This window comes from Vanessa atalanta, chromosome 8, assembly GCF_905147765.1.
Source record: "Vanessa atalanta chromosome 8, ilVanAtal1.2, whole genome shotgun sequence".
Lineage (NCBI taxonomy): Eukaryota > Metazoa > Arthropoda > Insecta > Lepidoptera > Nymphalidae > Vanessa > Vanessa atalanta.
The window spans coordinates 626812-642438 of record NC_061878.1 but is presented as its reverse complement, the minus strand read 5'-3'; the positions used below and the strand labels follow the sequence as shown (position 1 = coordinate 642438).

The 15627-nt window shown below is 32.1% G+C and overlaps 1 protein-coding gene across 1 annotated transcript in view; it reads right to left on the bottom strand.

Annotated features, from left to right (window-relative positions):
• LOC125065975 (unconventional myosin-XV) overlaps positions 1-15627 on the bottom strand; it is a 79119-nt gene that overhangs the window by 15418 nt on the left and 48074 nt on the right. The gene's annotated exons all lie outside the window — the stretch shown is intronic.

The following is a 15627-nucleotide window of genomic DNA, read 5'->3' as shown; positions in this document are numbered from 1 at the left end:
TATGTAATGCTTTTTTATGTTAAACATTAATGTTAAACTACATAATAACTCAGGATCTAGTATGATTTCATTTTGCAATCATTATCGATAATAGAGTACTACACCTCCCCTTCATGTTAGATATTTGCAAGAATATATATTTTATTTAATGAAACCTAGCTCATGCAAAATGTAAGCTTTCCAATAAAAAAAAATCAAGTAGATTATAAATTGTACCTTTATAGGTAAAAATTTTTAATATAAAAAAAAAACAATTATTTTGTATAATACGATTCAAGTATCCGAATTACCTTTGGTTTTCGTTTCAAAGTTTTCCTGCTTAACGTTCGTATAACACCGTATATATTTTCCATTTTTGATAAAACACTTTCCACATTTATCCACAAAACGATTCGATTCGTGTCGAAATTTCGATCCAGTGCAAAATTGATTTAAAAATGTTCTAATTGCAGCGAAACGCCGCGCTGCAGCCGTGATGTGCGCCGACGGTATGCACTTGGTCGTTGCGCATCACCGCTGCAACTTTTTACCATTTTTATAAATATTTATGTATTGTCCATTCGCTCCGATAAATCGCGAATACTTTTAGCTAATTAATTCCTTGTACCGCTAGTTGACAGTTACGTTTTCAATTATTTTTTCTGTTATTAAGAAAATGTAAACAGTATTAGAAAATGATATCAAGGATAGGTGTAGCGTCAAAGATTTGTAGACAGAAGTGTAATGTAGACTATAACATATATACTCAGTGGAGAGTTTCTAAATAGTCTACCTAAGCCCAATAGCCCAATTTCGCAGATGTTTACCAGGGCTATTTATTTCGTATTCTTATAATTAAATTTGATTTTTACTACTTAATATTATTTCTATAAGTATTTGAAACGGGATATTTACGACGTTTTTTATTTTTATTTGGTGGAGTTCGATATTTCGACATTACCTACGAATGTCTTGTTCTCGTGAACAACACTACGGTAATAAAAATAATCATGTTAATTTAAAATCTTATATAAATATAATTTTATTGTTATAATTTATTGCGATAAATTTATTCATTAATAGTTGAAAAAGTTTCGTCGTGTCCGCTAGGTGATTCGCAGTTTTCCCCGAATCATGTCGAGTATTTCTCGATGAATACCGTCAGTGAAATTGAAACATTTAATAATAATCATATTATGAACGGTAACGGCTCATTAGTAGCTATTTTTTTGTTTATAAAAATTTACCTAACACAAGTGGGTTTTAAGTTCAGCCTACAAGCGAAGTATTGGTAAATGTTGCTCTGGATATACATAATTACATTTACATTAGCAGCCTGTAAATTTCCCACTGCTGGGCTAAAGAGCTCCTCTCCGTTTGAGGAGAAGGTTTGGAGTATATTCCACCACACTGCTCCAATGCGGGTTGGTGGAATACACATGTGGCAGAATTTTGTTGAAATTAAACACATGCAGATTTCATCACGATGTTTTCCTTCACCGCCGAGCACGAGATGAATTATAAACACAAATTAAGCACATGAAAATTCAGTGGTGCCTGCCTGGGTTTGAAACCCGAAATCATCGGTTAAGATGCACGGGTTCTAACCACTGGGCCATTATACATAATATGTAAATGTAATGTTTTTTTATTTACTTTATTTAAATGATCTCAACAGGTAGTTGAAATGATACTATATGATATATGTATACTATACTATATGGTAATACATTTAATATTAATACATATAATGTTTTAATATATATATTAATATAGTTACAGGTCTTATTAAATTTGTTTCAAAATATAATCGACTGTGTCATTTCTATGTAAGAAGTATGAAGTTATACACCGCACTGTTTAGCGTTTGAAATGTATGTTGCGGAGGTGTTAATAGTGATAACAAAACTTATGGGTCATACATATACGACTATACGTATGTTATATATACTATACTTACTATCGTATTATAAATGCGAAAGTAACTCTGTCTGTTACGCTTTCACGGCTAAGCCACTGAACCGATTTTGATGAAATTTGTTGTAAGCTTAAGTCCCAAGGTAATAGCTAATAGGATAAAAGTTTGCTATGTAATTTTATAAATTTCGCGCGGCTAAAACTGCGATTTTAACTTATTTTAAATATACTTGTTTACGTTACCATGGTAACATTATTTTCATTACAAAATAGTTTCAATAATTAACGTAGGTTGTAAAACAATTAATGTCAGCTCAACAACGATAAAAATATATAATTGAATTCAAAATTATTGTTTAAATTTTTTAATTATATTTTCAATTTATTTCTAGGGTACAAGGCTGAAGGCAAATTTCGGGTCTGGCATATATATACATGAGATTTTCAATAGCACTCCAACACACCTCGAGACCAAGCCAGCACGTGAAAACATATGTACCTCATATTAATATATTTCCTAAGACTAGATGTACATACGCATAAATCTCGAGAACAGAGAAATAAACTCGGCGGCCTTTATGTTCCCTTAAAGAACAAAATATATCATTATCTATCTACCTTCGACTAACACAATTAAAAAGAGGGTTATTCGATGTTACTCTTGAATTTAATTACGACGACGACGTATATTCAATACTTCTTGTACATACATAATGAATTATATAATTTGTAACGCAAATGACGCGAAGTGTTACTGTAACAAGCGTGAGTTAATTGTTTAGCCGTTGAGTATGGAAAATACATTAAATATGATGTATGACTTTTCAGATTCTTATTGGATTTTTTTAAGGTAAACCGATGGGCGAATGGACCACCTGATGGTAAGTGGCCCCCGTACATATACATTATCGCTCTAAGTAATATCAATCATTCCTTCCATTGCCATTTCGTCACCAACCTTGGGATCTATCGTGTTATATCTATTGTGTCTGTCACACTGGCTCACTCACAACAAGCCTTTAAACCTTAACGGGGGTAGGATATCTGATCAGTGGGTGATACGCTGACAGAGTTCTTTGATAATTATCATAATAAATATCCGCAATTGATATTTATTTTCAATTTCATTTTTATTATAAATTTTATTGAGTCGCACCAGACTGAATCGACAAATAAAACTGAAGCAGACTTGTAATGTATGTTTTGCCGTTCATATCATTAATTCCATAATTTCCGCCGATGCGGGCTGCTCCACACTTTCTAACCCATTATCTGGACTTTCGTTCGAGGTTTTGTTCGAGAGGATTATGCACTCGTATATAACCTGTTATGTGTCTAAAATAACGGGTGTATTTTGGAGGGTATTATATTTTCGAAAGGTTGAAGTGAAATTTGTTTTCAGTCTATCAATAAATGTGTGTAATTATTATCGTTGTTTTTACTTTGATTATCAATATGTAAGATTAACGCTTCAATATTAAATACATTCATTTATATTTGCAAGTAATAATCAGTGGCAGATTTACGAGACGGTTGATAGGCTTAACGCGTTTTCCTTCCCCTTTCTCACTGTACCTCATACGAAACAATGCTGTATTTTCGTTCATTCTATACATCTTCTAATAATTTATTTGTTATTGGCAAGAAACGCAGCAGTTAATTTTTTCCAACAATTAAAAAAAATGTTATGTTATTTAAATACAATTACAACGTTACAATATATATATGTATATTATTTGTAATATAACTGTATAGATATTCGGACCAAATCACGTAGTTAATTGGAAACGGCTCAACAGTTACTCAGTTATTTAGTAATGAAATCATCCTTATTAAACAATAACATGATTTGTCCGTAGTTAAATATAATTGTATCCGTTATTAATAAATGAAGTTATTTATGTTACTAAGTGTAATATATCAGAACATTCTTTGGGCTTGGCATCGACTTCAAGACAGCTTTGTTATTAATAAAGTGAATGAAAGGCCTTCTACTACTATAAAACCGGCTTGTAACCAAGTCACTGTAGGAATTGTTCTTTTTAACCAAATAGGTTATTGTAAAAAGTTTCTACTGAAATTCATTTAACTCTAAATTTAAAATTTAGATATCCGTCACACTTCCTAGCAATGATTATGTAGTAAATATACATTCACATTAGTTAATATTATACGATTTATATTATGGTAACATCATTTTTTTTAAACGAAGTCTACAATATTCTTTAAGAATAGAAGTTAATTTCATAGATGAAATAAAATACGTGTAATAAATTCCTCGGTAAACGCCGACCGACTTGGAGCAGTGACTGGCATTTCCAGTAGATAATAAACAGTTTTCTGCCAGCTAGTGGCGCGTGCCATCCACACTGCCCGTGTTTATTGACCGTTACAACTGTAGAGGGAATGTAGCGTCATTAGGATTATTCACGGCAGATTTACGACTTCTATAGTTTTAGTATTATGAAATTGAAAATTGTTGTCATCAAATTGGTACAGCGTACTTGCAATGTAATTATTGCGTAACACGGTTCGTAATTTACTTAAATAAGGTACCTAACGATTTTATAGCGACTCAAAAGTAAATTGACTTGGTATGTTTTGTTTGTTCGAGTTTGTGAAGAAGGAGTTGAAATTAATAAATCATATTAATTTACATATTACATACGATTTTCTAATAGCTCCGATATATCATGCACTACAAACAGTTATTGATTAATATATCTCTAGAAAAATCTTTACATTTACTTCCAAAGTTCCGATATTAAAGACGTTGTTTTTTTGGGAAACCATAATAAATATCAGAGATTATTCAAGATTCTTCGACTCACACATTTCTGTTTTATGTACTACATAACTATGTATAGACGAAACGGATTGAAGAACTTTTAACAATTGATGTGACGTCAATACTTCGTTATACAGCAATTAACAATTAAAATGGCGATATATTGCTGGTAACTCGCTTTTCTTTACATCCGAAACAGAAACACTAATAACAGAATTCCGACGATATTTAATTTTAATAAGTTTTAGTTAAAGCGTTGAGATAAATTAAACTAATCACACACTACACACTAAATTTGATATTCTATGTTAAACTATAATTATTATAAATCAGATTACTGATAAGTTAAAGTTTTATTATCATAATTCATCTAATAAAAAAAGTTTTTAGACACGAGGCGTGAAGTATGAACTCGCTCGTTTTTATAATGTACAAAAAAGTAAATTGATTTTTACGGGATAGTAGTAATGTTATTTTCGAAAGCGTTACATTTTTAATAAAAATAATAAATTGTATCGGGTACATTTAAAATTTAAAAGTAGAGTTTGATACGTCGATTTTTCCGTTGAAGTAATATTTTTTTTTTTTTAAAGTTGGAACGTTTTTTAATATCAAATTACGACTTACCAGTACGAATTAAAAACGTTTCTGCCTTAAAGTCTGCTTATTAAGATATTGTAATTTCACGCTACGGACTGGATCAGTTATCAGATAGAGCTACAAAAATCATTGATTTTTGTAGCTCTATCCAAAATTAATGCAGGCGTAACTCTATAGCAACACTAGTTTTTCTTGTAATGTTACTCGACTGTTAATTGTATTCTTGAGTCCACTTAATAAAATACTCCGATAATTATCTACGTACAAAGTCAATGTTCTCACTTTGTTATGTGTAAAATTTACTTGTTTTCTCTTACAAATTACTTTGTAATATAATTCTAAACAGAATCTATCGTCGCCATCTTGTTTTATATATATGGTATTGTATCTTGCTGCACAATATTGTTTCGCTAACAATGACTGTGCTCGGTGAACGGAAGATGTGGCTTATAACGTAAAGCCATCAGTTTGCCTGTCTTTACTGAAGTTGGCCTTGCTGCACGCGATCTAGCTTTATTTATTACTTGTAAACACCATTTCCATGTATATTTTTTGTATGTCTACTTGTTAAATAAATTTATTTTTTTGTTACATTTTATTTATATGAGATATATCATAATTTTATGTTTCTGTTTATCTTCTTTTTGTCTTTTATTTTAAACCCGTGAAAATATTTCCGTAATTCAAGTAATTAAACTTTCGTATTACTTGTTAACTTTTTAATAGAACCCTGAACATAAATAATAATGCTGCCATTGCAAAAACGAATGTGAATTAATGAAAAATTATTGCCACAGATAATTAATAGATATATACATTTTAAATTTCAAGTGTACAATATAAGTTCATAATGTTTAAAAGTTTATAATATTGTTATATAATAAGCGAGAAGAGAGCGTTTTATTTAAAAATAAATGACTTTACTTATTATACAGACCTGAGACGTGAGTGAGACGTCATATGTTTAATAAAAAACTTTTAATACTTTTTTTTATAGCTTCATTTGGTCACCTTCACTTACAGACATTGATATGATAAAAAGTGTAAACTATTTCTGATATCACTATCGTCGATCTAAGACGTTATACTTACTATTAATACAAGAAATAGAAAAACTTGTTACCCTTGCACAGGGTATACGGTTATATAATAAGATAAATCTTAGTATTCATTAAAATAATAGTTTTTGGATAAGGATCCTTTGATGTTTTAAACAGTAATTGTAAAAATTAACATAATCGTAAAACTGCTTATTTAAAAGAGCAACTATGCGAGTTTCTTGCTGTTTCTTCTCGCAGTTTTCAGAAATGGAGGTTGGAGTCGAAATATTGACACTTCAAAAATGATTTATATTTATGTCCCTTGTGTAATTATACTATATAGTTGGCCACATAGGCACGTTAATGAATCGATTGGTACTTCAAAGCCTTTATTAGCGTAGTCGAAAGTGAGCAGTCACGCTCTCGTTCGAGCGGCAATTACTTGATTAAAATGAAATTGTCAATTACGGCACTCGTGTGATGCGCCCTGTGCGGTTGTATTAAAAATTATCCGAACGCTTTCTTTGACAGAAAAATGGCGGGAAAAATGATATGGATAATGTCGAGGACGTCACTAGCCCCTGTATACATATAAATGTAGTTACAAAAATGCGGCTTAGACGTAGGTTGAATATTTTTTATCATATTTTTTTTTAATTTTAAGTATCAATATTCTTTATATTCTGTGACATTCAACGTTCAGTAAACATGAAATTTCTTCTGACTTTAATATTGTCCCTTTTTGTTAAATATTAAAAAAAACAGAAGACATGAATTAAAATTATAATTATTATTGTTGTTTTATTTATAATTCATTTAATTATCATGTTGTTCTAGATATTTACGGTTGTATTACATAGTTTCTACTAATTTTCATTAAATAATTTAAAATTTGGAAATGATTAATTTCATGATTTGTATCATCTCTTTTATACGTGACATTCGCAGAATATTTTCCGTTCAACTAATGCCACGAAAGTATAAGAAAAAACTGAATTATCTTGGTGTGCGTGACAGCTATGATTGACAGATGCCACCTGTTGGTAAGTCGTTACCCCTCGTCGTAAGCCCTCGCTGTAATAAATAATAACCTATGTACATATATAGGTAGGTACCACCCGTACCTAACCAGACGGGCTTGCACAAAGCAATACCAGCGAGAACTAGTCAAACTAAACAATAAATAGGATACATTACACCCAAACACGTGTCATGTGTATGGTACAAAAGGGAACCACGGATCGGTGCGTTCAAAGCGTCCATGTCGAACGGACAGCAATCAAACTCACGATAACTACTCGCACATGAGAGAATAATCTATTCAATGTGATCTGAGGCTGATTTTCGGACCAATATGGTTCCTATAACGATTCATTTTGAACGTTACATAGAATCTTTGCACTCGAATTCGATCTAAAAGTTTTACCTCGCGTTCTGATCAGCAGAGTTATAAGTTAAGTTTTCATGTGTTTATTTTATGTTTACAATAATTTTGTCGCGCTCGCCAGTAGAGGTATCAATCAGCCAGTCAAAGGATCTCCACAACGGCCGAGTTTGCGCTACCCAGCGGCTTAATGCGACCCTCACAAAATCGTCAATCCACGTTGCGTTTTCCGGTCGCTACTCAAAAACTTTTCTGCTCCAACGGCTCTCGATTCGAGCTTATACCAATATAGCGAGTATTATACCAATAATCATCAAAACAAGCCTATAGCCTATTCAAATTGTTATTACATTGTGACATTCAAGGAATATAGTTGCCTATATTCCTTGTATGAATAGCACAAAATATATAATTTCCATTGAAATTTCAGTTAAATATTTGCACGTACCTCTATCACGATAACTTAATACTTAATCACGACAACGCAAATATTATGATTGTGGACATCTATTACTATTCTCGATACGTAAATCGATGTCTCGTTTTGTTCCTAATCGATGTAACGGTGAGATCTATTATTCCAATTCTAACTATGCGTTAGTTATATTACAAGAAACGTAAAAACCACTTGGATTTCTTGCGGTATAAATCTACATTATATCTAAAGCCTATATTTAATACACAAACGTTCCCTAACAATATATTATGTATAGATTTTTCAATAGAGGTAATTTTAACGGTTTCTGGGATCTTGCAAACCGTAGACATTGCCCTACTAAAGAGCAATCGACTCTATGTAGACTATATAGATATATTTTTCGTAATTAACAGAATTCTTATATACATTTACAAATCACATCCGATACAAACAATAATGAAACTTTTTATTAATAATTGATATTTTTTAATTAATAATTATTTTGATAATTAAATATTGTTCCTTAATAAATATAATAATGGCAGGTTGACAAACAAACGGACCAGCTGTCTATATGTGGTTAGTACCACAGTAGTTAGTTAGCAGTCAGTTATGCGTATTCAAGCATCGAAATGTTACTTTGTGTGTCTGTATATGGAGTTAGTGTAGATGGAGTTCCGTGCAGGATAAATAACATATTGGATAAAAAAAAAATGAAAATGTAATTACATTGGTGAAAATGAGTTTCAAGTTGGTTTTTATACCCGATTTACATTTAATATCTTATAAAATATCGTGTATACTATGAATATGATTATATTAACTCTGATTTAGGTTCCCTCTAAACATAGCAGACTTACAAATAGACCAACTGACCATCAGTTCCATCACTTTACCATCATTTTACCAACGCATTAATGTGCACTGTTATTTTAGAATATTTTAGACGCTAATTGCCAATGAACTATGCCACTCGACATTCGCGTCGGTAATTAAACATGCGTAATTCAACTCGTAGAATAATTACACTACAGGGAATGTAGTCATTTTGGGGATCGATGAATGCACATTTGTCACAATTCACAAAGTTCTCATTGTATTACACGTATATTCACACGGATTGGCGTGTACCATAACATTAGGAAACGGAAGTACGCTCCGATTCCCGCAAGGCAATTGTCACCTGGTCGACGACGTGACGAATTGTATTAGTTTAACGTCGATAACATCACTATCATACAAAGCCGTACCGAATTCAAGGCTATTTTGGTTATTTTAAAGTTGTAAGTTTGAGTGATTTTGATTTTGACATTCAGTCGACATCGTTATCAACATTTTGTAGTTATTCGAATCATTTGATAACTTTCTAGAAAGAGTTGTTTTATTTATAAGATGGATTGCTCATTTCATCGCTAAGTCTATAGTTTTGATGTTCCAACGCGGATTATGATTTCTTCTTACATGTAATGCTCTTACATGAATATTAAAGTTAACTTTCTCTACAAAGCACTCGAACACATTGTGTGTGACGACTTTTTTTCACTTTCCGCGCGTGGTATTATTAAGAAATTATTTCCTATAACCATTGTTACTAAAGTTGTGTTTACACACTTGAAATAATGTCACAATCTTACGACAGATAAAAGTAAAAAAAACATGTAAATCAATGTAAAAGTTATGTGGAACAAACGTTGCGTACGAAGCCTTAAATTACTTTATTAATATTAAAGTATAGATATATTACAAACGTGACTCTTGGACGTTTAATAATCTACATAATGTATATATTAGTAATATGATATATCGAGCCGTTTTTTATTTTACTTATTTTTTACTTTTACTTGAGACAGTTCTTGTGTACAATAATATTAATGTTATATAAATTTGTTACGTAAAAATGACAATCGTATTTATTCCACCACAATTAATTGAATGAGAGAAGTATTATCAATTGATTTATCAATTAGATATTCTTATATTACGCATGGTATAATTCTTAGTTAACTCCTATCCTAAGCGGTTATCACAATTATCGTTAAATGAGCGGCTTGCCTTGACCCGTGAAGGGTCACGTTTACGAATACTTGCGTGTCAGGTGACTGAGTAATGGTTAAATAATTAGGGATTGTCCACATTCGTCAGTACAACGTAGGTTCTAGATAATAAAACATTTTGATGAAATAAGTAAATTTGTAATCGATTACATACGTTTATTAGTTTAGGTATTTGACCAAGAGATTCTATATCAGTCATTTGGATCTTCGTTTGGTACACCAGTTAACAGACTCGTTACGATATTTATTTTGCATCCACGTATAAAATAACTAATAATTGTTTTTGGTATGAATTAGTTTTGCATAGTTATTATACAGAAGTGTATGGTGTAGGTTTGTTACGAAACAATAACACAAGTGGAAAATAAGAAAATAATTGTGATAATCATTGTGAAATTATTTTACTATTAGATATTATTTCGTATGCATACAAGTAAGAATACGTGCGTATGATTATTTATGGTTAAGTTCTACCATTATACTTATTATATGCCGACACCACTGAACTTGCTCGATTACATCCAACACTCAGGAGCAACAATTTTACCTGAACAATATCCGTCTTTTCTGTTAAATTCTCGAACCTTGCTAGAATTTCTTTCACAGACACTTTGGGTTCCATAGTCTCTTCGTGTATCGTCTCCATGTGACCGCTGGAGGAGGACGAGAAACTTTGGGGGCACTTTTTACGTTCGGGGTTTTTGCGGCGTACGGGTTCTGGGTCGCGGGTATCCGCTCCCGAATCGGAATCTTCGGGAGCGGAGGCATCGGCACTGGATGCGGCGCCTTCCGAGGAGTTTATTAGCGAGTCGAGACTGGGAGCTCGTCGGGGAGGAGAGAAATCGTCTTCGACTTCTAGGCCGTAAACGCGCTGTAAATGGCGCCAGTTGTCGCGCATCGCGGCGGTGAGGCGCGGCCGCTGCATAGTGCGCGCGGGTGCGCGGTCACGGTTCGACTGCGCGTCGAACGCGGACAGTAGCGCTATGGGGTTTGGAAAGCTCTTCTGTGTTGACATTTTGATTGATGCCTTCGGACATTTAGTTATGGGTTCGACGTGTTTCAAGGTTATAGTGAACAGATCGTGTATACTATTACGATAGTGCTCTATATCTGCATTTCTACACATGAATGATGTGCTACGGAAAATTATTCAAATGTCAATAATTATGATTGAAATCAGAGAACATAACTTTTGAAACGTTCGCAAGTGTAAGGTTGACGTGCATTCTCTGCTACGATTAGTTCCTTTTACGTCCCCGCTTTATACCGGATGTTGTTACTCGTCGCTACATGATGTAAGGAAAGGAAATTTATTTACTTCTTACGACGATTGAGTTTTATATAACGACTTCGGTGATTTCTGCGAAATTTAGATGAAATCGATTCTAATTTATATTAATTTGATGGTTGAGTTGCTTAAACATGTGAATGTTAGATACGACTCAAATCCGTGTGTAATAAAATGTCTATGAATACACATATTCTGCCATGTTTCAACCCGCATTTGAGCAGCGTTCTGTTTAAAGACTTACTTTTCTATTATATAACATTGTCAATCATCACGATCGAAGCAAAATATAAGTCATAATAGCCTCCTTGAAATAAGTAGACGTGCTAAAGAAACCGAAAGTTTAATTTTATTTAACCGAATAATGGTCTAATCTATACAAAATAACATAAATATTTTTATTTTCACAGGATTCTAAAGAGCCTTTTAGTTATATTTTTTTTATAAATCTGTAAGCGGACAGCGTAATATGAACCGAGTATAAAACGAGTGTCCTTGCAGTTAAGTCTAATAAATTTCCGACAATTTTAAATTATTTCTTTATTGACAAACGTCGTAAGTTTTAAAAATTTAAATACAAGAGTTATAGCAACATAGAGTTATCGTTTTTATGAATTAATCCGAGGTTTCATCAGTAAAATGGCACTGTTGTATTTAATGAATAGATTTGCTGGTCTAATAATTTTTCATTACTCATCATAATAGTGAAATTTACTATGTAGATTTTATTTTATCAGCTGCTCTAAATTTAAGGGGAAAGTATGAAAATATTTATGTTAATTTTTTACAAAAAAATACTTCGAAATTAGTGTATGAATATTAATATTTGTATAAGTACCGCGTTTTGACGAAGGTCTTCCATCTTTAGTATTCACGACACCTTTGGAATGATAAATTCAATTCAGTTATTTTTAAAATAAATTAGAAAAATGGACGAGTATTTTCGAAATTACGTTTTGCCTTGTTGGTCTAGTGGCTAGATTATAACGCTACAGAATTTGAGGTCCTAGCAACAAATCCTGAACCAAGACAATAAAATGTTAGGTTTTCTGTAAATTTAATATAATTTTATGGTAGAGTTGACACTTCTTGTGTCCGTGGCCCGCGTATTGATTTTAATAGTATCGTTGATAATAAATTAACTTTTCTTGACAATTATACAGTTTGATATAGCGCTAAATAGTGTTAGTTAGCAATAAATAAATTTCTACTCTTAATAAGACTGGTTTTGCAGCTTTCAGGCGTCTCTTATCCTATAATCATGACGAGTTTCGCTTAGGAATAATTATCTTTCTTTTTAACTAAGTATTTGAAAGCATTATTCAAAATACCTTTTTTAAATATTATCAATATGTCAATATGTCAATAGTGCAAAAACTATTTGCAAAATATCATCTCAATCGATTTGGTGGAACTGGTTCTAAATTTAGTAAACACTTAGTTTTTAGAATTATAAATAGAAAAAATACTTCATGTAATACATAATTAAACTTTTTCCACTCTTAGGTAATCAGACTTTCGACCACAGAGTAACATTTCAGTGTGTTCACGGTCAGTATACCGGAATTTAACGGGACCGATTCTAGCAATGTTCTGTATAAAATTTATAACTATCAGTTTGATAATTAATTAAGATTATAGGAGTTCGCTAGTGATGTTACCATGTTACTTAATAAGGAGTATTTAATATTTATTTAATTCGATGAAAGCGTAGAGTTACACCAAATATTTATTTATTATTTTACTACATAAAATTAATTACATTAAAAAAACCTTTTAGGTATTTTTTGTATAAAAAAAATTGTTTTTTTTTTTTTTTTTTATTTTCTTTCATATCCATCTACAACACTATGTACATAATCTTTAACGCATCGTGAACATGTGTACCTTGTTAATGTAACTGTATCAATTACTTACTAATGAGGAAATAAATTGAATAGCTAATTATGGCGAAATGAGATTTTGTGGAATATAAAACAAGCTCTATTTAGTTTTACATTTTAAAATAATTAATTACTGTTAAAATAAAGACGGTGTCTTGAAAAGGAAAAATATTACATTAATATTCTAATAAATATATAATCTATAATATAACCAAATAAATCTTAAGTAAGATCTGAAAACCTCTTAATATTTGTAAATACCATTCTTGTGTTAAGGTAAAAGAAACAAGCGTCACAGCAGTCACATATTATTTATGGCAACTGACATCTTACCTTCGAAATAAACATCTTTAAGATTAAATCTTCTTTGAAAATGGATTGGTATTATTGGCCTACTCCAGCATCGCGCGCGCTCATTGGTCAAATCGAATAACTTCCTGATACAAACTTCCATCCCTTTTCACAAAATTGTTCCTACAGATTACAGGAAAGTGAGGCGAAAGATTTCAAAATTGCAAGTCGCTGTACTGTATCGTGTGTAAGCTAGGATACCCTACAGGTCTACTTAATTACAGTTACAAAAGAGTCAGAATCTCCTTCGAAATATGTTGATTTCCTATTATGAGTATGAGAGCATTATAAATAGACGACTGATTCCGTGGTGCTCCCATTGATATGAAACCGCGACCTTTGGTTGAGATGCAAAATGGAGACAGACAAGAAGATGAAATTTACTATTATAGACAAGTCTAAATTTAAATAAGCGCGGGGCGGGGGTCTATTTGTAAAGTGCAGATAAGAATATACTATATATTATATTAAAACTTTGAAGCACGCGGCATCATCTGTTATAAATATTGGCATAGCAGTTTTGCTAGTTAGGCAAAAAACGGCTCCTAATTTATTAATTAAGATTATATCTGAGCAAATAGATATATTCGCTAATACTCTGCTTTTTATTATGCAGTCTTGATTATATAAAAGTATCTAATCATATTAGACTTCAAAGATAGGCCCGATAACAATACGGGCGATCTGAGTCAGTAATTAGTCACGATTGGCTGCGCAGATATAGTTTTTAGGAAGAAAAGCGGTGAATGCGAGCGGTAATTGAGACTAGACGACTGAAGCGTTTTAGAAACTGCCGAGAAGAAGTGAGAAGCATTTGTGCACTTCACGCGTTTTTAATGCTTACACGTAGATTGCCTAGTAGTACATACATATTTGAGCCATTGACGCTCGAAGTTCCGAAGAACATTACAAGAGCCTGCATTCCTTGGTCTGAGAGAAAGTAACGGGCGCCATGGGGAGAGATACTCTTTCTCTTGGTGCTAAGGCTTCAGGTACTAGAGGTTTTGGTCTAGGTATTCACCACCCTTTCATCACGTTTTCTAGCACCAAATATAAATACTTAATTTTGTATGTTCCGGTTTTAAGGGTGAGTGAGCCAGTATAAATACAGGCATAAATGATAAAACATGTTAGTTCCCAAGGTTGGTGGAACCTGACAGTAAGTGGTTTTTGTTAATCCGCCTACCTATATGACAAAAAAAAAACTCATTTGTGTAGAAACTATAATATCTGCGTAATTTACTAATGGTGTGATATTCGATCAAGAACACTTTTTTTTAAAATAGGAGTTAAAAGTGTGTCTCTGTGCGTGTGTGTGTGCTTGTTTTGAAAAAGTTAATACGCGTCAATTTTATAAAAAAATATGTAAAAATAAAAGTCTGTGTTCAGGTTCGTGGACGATACTAGACCAAAGGGATCGGGGCTGATCCCGTAACTCTCATATTAAATAATATATTAATTTTATATTAATATATTAGATCAATGAATTATTTGTCTTCCTGTATGAAGTCCATAATTGAGCATTGATAAAATTAATTATTTCGTAATTCGAATGTACACCGTACATTGAAACACAAATTAAGCGGCAATAAAATTGTGAAACTTTTATCGTATCTGCTTTTCTTGCTAAACTCGTTTTTCGTCAATATTAAAACAGAATAAAGTATTTTTACGATATGAAAAGTAATGTAGACGTTACATATAACTTCTCTTAAAGTTAATATTAAGTCACTACGTGGTTTTGACTTCTCAGTTTGTAAAAATTGGCCTATGAATAAAATCAGAATATTTATTTTAGCCTGACAACCGGCAACGTATGTTTATATATTTTTTGTAGTACAATATCACAAGAAAGAATCAATCGATTTAGATCCGCAACACACGTTCGGTAGAGTTCATCAAGATTTAAAAAAAAATTGATTAAA